Source organism: Rhagoletis pomonella, unplaced genomic scaffold (assembly GCF_013731165.1).
Source record: "Rhagoletis pomonella isolate Grant_MI unplaced genomic scaffold, Rhpom_1.0 Rhpom_scaffold_00001, whole genome shotgun sequence".
In the NCBI taxonomy this organism is placed as follows: domain Eukaryota; kingdom Metazoa; phylum Arthropoda; class Insecta; order Diptera; family Tephritidae; genus Rhagoletis; species Rhagoletis pomonella.
This window is the reverse complement of record NW_023458555.1, coordinates 44,400,600-44,405,346: the sequence shown is the minus strand read 5'-3', so window position 1 is coordinate 44,405,346 and position 4,747 is coordinate 44,400,600.

The following is a 4,747-nucleotide window of genomic DNA, read 5'->3' as shown; positions in this document are numbered from 1 at the left end:
TTTACAGGTATGTAATTACGCACTATGATTGTTCGCAAAAAAAAAAAATCAACACCATTTTTTATTAATGGAAAAAAAATAAAAAAAAAAATCAACGGGAATTTTAAGCAGCACATTGTTGGCTATACTCAAATAGTATTTGCTTTAAAACTCCATACCTTAAATTGCTCTAAAAATTCAGAGTATAAAATTCGAAATTTAGACGAAATTTTTTGGAATTTTTACTCGAAAAATATTGCGAATATTAAAAAAAAATAAATTTTTTGAGTCACAGTTTTTGTCTATAATAACTCGAGTTAAAGTTTTTCAAATAATGAAGTTTCATTGTTGCCTTTAGTTTCATCACTCCCGCTTTTGGTTGAAGGAAACTAAGAATATGCCAGTAATACGACTCAAATACCATATAACTAATTAAATAAAAAGTTCTTAAAAACAATTTTAATTCTTATTGAAAAAATAAAAAAAAAATAAGAAAACTAGTTTTAAATAAAATAAAAAAATAAAAAAAATAAAAAAATAACAAAACTATGGTTTTTGTTAAAATAATTATAAAAAAATTATTGGTAGATATTTCCCAGATTTGGTAGATTTTTTTCAAGTGGATGGTAAATATCTTTTTTCGTCAGAGGCAACCCTGATTACAGCTCAATTGAAGGCATTTCTTAAATGAAAACGAGCTCATCTCTGGGAAAATCCTCTCGATTAGTGGAAAACTACACTAAAATACGACAAATTGACAGATCTGGCCCGCAAATATTTGAGCGCTCCGCCCGCCAGCGTTCCAAGTGAGCAATTGTTCAATGCAGTCGGCCGTATATACGAGTCTCTAAGAAATCGCCTCATGGGAAAAAGGCAGCAAAATAACTTTTTTTGAAATATAATATGCCCCTTTTGAACTTTGACTATTTACTAGATTAAAACACTGTATAGGTTAAGCTTTTGTTCAATGTCCTAATAACACTGGATCACAAAATTTTAATTTTGATTTTGTTCTCCAGACGCCACTATCCAATTTGTATGTAGAATCGCTCGCTGATTCCGAAAATGGAGTTATTTTTTTTTTTTATGAATAACGGTAATTTGCAAATATCTCGAAAAGTTATCTATAGAAAAAAAATTATCTCGATTTTCGGAATCACCGCGCAATTCTACATAGGAATTGGATGGTGGCATCTATAGAACATTTTTGCTGTAAACCAGTGCAATTTACAAAAATTTTAAGTAATTAAAACGTTGACTTAAGTTGATCATAGCTTTTTTAATGTTATTCGTAACATTCGCATTCGCATTCGCACATTCGCATTCCGAAAATTAGCATTCGCATTCGGGAATGTGAAAAATATGACATTCGAAACATCCCTAGTACATACATACATATTGAGTACAAAACGATTGGAATGCTGCAAAATTCAATGAGTAAATCATACAAAAAAAATATAAAAAATAAACATAAAAAGTGCATAAAATAGGTCGTAGTAAAACCAAAAAAAAAACAAACGTTTTGCTTTCTTCTTTTACAGTCGTTTTTATTACATATGTTTATTGCGAAATAGCATATACGCTTAACAAGAATAGTATAAATATCATAGATAAAATGTTGATATACATAACAACAATAAAAAGCTATATTGGCAACAATTCGTTCAATTACTCACTTTCTCCACAAACGTACATACATGCATACATATGTACATTTGTACATATCTAAATACCAACACGTGAGTTTATGCGCATGCATAACGCATTCGAAATTTCGCCAAACTTTGCAAAAAAAATCTAGTTTATGTACTTATTGCAGATGTTTTATTTTGCATATTCTTTTTTATAAAAAAAATCATATGTACAATTTATCTATGCGCAAGCCCTTACTTCACTTTATTTTATTTACAATCTTTTATTTAGGTATCTTGCCACAGATCTTCAGCAGTGCAATAACCCGATCTCAGTTGGCGGTCAAGGTCTGCTAGTCGTTGAATCCGGGGAGACCACCCAACTCATTTGCATTGCATTTCATTGTTGAGTTGATGACAACATCTGCTTATAAAAATTTGTTGGTTTTTGCCTTTTTAACTTCTTCACTTGCTTAAAATTATTATGACGGCATTCGTTCATACATACATACGAGTAAGTTGTTGCTTGAGTTTTTTTTTTTTTTAATTTCCATTTTATTCATGCGAGGCCAGCACTAGACTGTGTGAAATGATTTTATTATTTTCTGATTTTTTGTCCTGAATTGGAATGACGAGTATGTCATTTATGTCTAAAACAAGTTTTTGCTGATAATAGTTGTAGTTATGTGGCCGAAATACATCATAAGCTTTGAATGGCCGCCCTAAAACTCCCATATAACATAATTTTCCTTCGTGCGGTCATTGAGTTTTATGTTTAAATATTTCAGGAGTTCCATAAGAAAATGCAATAATTTCAATTTAACAGTACCTTAGATAACATCGGCACACAAAAGCAAAAGTTCGAGGGCCAAGACTGTCACATGGTAGATTCTCTTCCTTGTGGGGTATCTAAAGACCTCTAGGTGGTCCTACCTCGGGATTGGTTCTTTACAGGGTAACCTAATATTCGCGGCTTTCGTTTTGCTACGCATGCTGTCGAATTTGTTTTTTTTTTTTTTGCGTTCCCCGAAATTGGCTGGCGTGCGTTAGAATTTGATTTCATTGAACGAAACGTGAAATGAAAATGTCACGCAGAAAAAAAAATGGAAATTGAGGTAATGTGCATGAGAAATTTTTGACAATAAATCGGCAGCGTACGTGAATATTAGGTTAGCCTGTTACGTTTCTGAGAAAATCCATTAATTTAAGAAGAAACATCCACAAATTTTGATTCGCCATTTTGGATCAGTCATTTCTAATTTTTCAAATATACTAAATTTTGGTGCATGAACAGTCACTCAATCTGAATAGATGGTGAGAATAAGCGAAATTTCAGTTTGAGTAAAAAAAAAAACAATGAATTCACTGATAAATCAATTTCTCAAAACTACACTTTGAGTTTATAATCGATTTTGGCGCTTACACTCAGTGTTGCCATTTTAGCCATTTTTCGGCAAGATTTACCTTTTTTATTTGAGTTTATTTGGAAAAATCCTGTTTAGCTTCTAGCTTTTTCTTACCTTTGCTATCACTCAATCCGAGTGAACTCGAAAATATCGTTGTCAGCTTCGAATGCTGATTCGAAATTAGCTAGGCATTATGTATTTTGCTCGCGCTGTGCCGGAAGTCCCAATGGCCTAGCGGGAAAAGCACAAGACTGCTAGTTGAGAGATCCGGGTTCGAGTCCGAGTCGTCGGACGGCGGAGCTTTTTTTCTTTTTTTATTTAATTTTTGTTTTTTTTACAAGCTTTTTTTTAATAAATTTATTTTAGCTATTAAGTTTTAAAGAGAAAAATATAAATATAATAAGGTTTCTTTCCTAATAAATTGTTGTTAAACTATTATTCCTCTCTTCATAAAAAATATTCATTCATTAAATAGCGTACGCTAGACGTCTAGCAGATGGATTTATATATGTACATATGTATGTTAAACTGCATCATCAAAAAAAGTTGCGGTTTTTCCGCCAGGATTACAAAATTTATAATATTTTAAGACGTCCACCAAAATACTTCGGAAAAATGTTAAGATTTAAGTGAGCTGGACCGATTTGAAAATACCTCCAAAAATGGAGTTTCTTATGAATAAAAATAGTTTCTTAAAGAACTTTTTGAAAAAATTCCCCTCAGATGACAAAACAGATTGAGCTTAAAAAATCTACATAAAAATATTAGATATCTTTTCAACAGAATCGTAAGAATGAGATTTTGATGCTGTTTTTTTTACTTTTTTCAAATATTGATTTACAAAAAACTTGAATAACTGGGCCAAAACTATTCTTATTTAGTTTTATGGTATCGCGATAGAAAGGTATTTTCACACTGTTTTTATTTCTGTCCAAAAAAAGGTCATTCGTGTCCCTTTTCTTTCAAATACCAACACATCTTAATTCAACTTTGAATGACGTTCGTCCATCCTACCTTTCTCTTTCATCCTTTTAATGGGAAAATCAATCAATCACATAAAGTCATGTGAAAAGTAATAGGGACACGACATCATGACCAGTTTCGGCTATTTTTCTTTTATTTGTTTAATGTTTATTTAATTTTTTATAAAAATACAACTCACTATCTAACAAAAACCATATAAGTCCAAATTTCAAACTTTGTAAAAAATTAGAATAACTCAACAAAATTTTAAAACACCAAACTTTTTAAATAAGAATTTTTAGAAAAAAGATAATTACGCAGTTTTATAGCGCACTGAATTCTAGCTCAAGAAAGTGCAAGTTTCAAGTGGCTAAGAAATCGCGTTAATATTTGATAATTTTTTTCCTGGCGGTGTCACGCATTTTCTCCCATTCAAAGTATGTTTGACAATTTATTTTTGTATGGAAGTAAATAATACCATCCGCAAAAAAAAAATATCAAAAATCAACGCGAATTTTTAGCCACTTCAAACTTGCAATTTCTTAAGCTAGAATTTAATGGGCTATAAAACTGCTCATCAAGATTTTTTCTAAAAGTTCTTATTAAAAAGTTTGGTGTTGTTTTAAAATTTAGTTGAATTTTCCTATTTTTTTACAAAGTTTGAAATTTGGACATGTATGGTTTTTGTAAGATAGTGAGTTGTATTAAAAAAAAAATAACAAAAAAAAAAAATAGCCGAAACTGGTCACAATGTCGTGTCCCTATTAT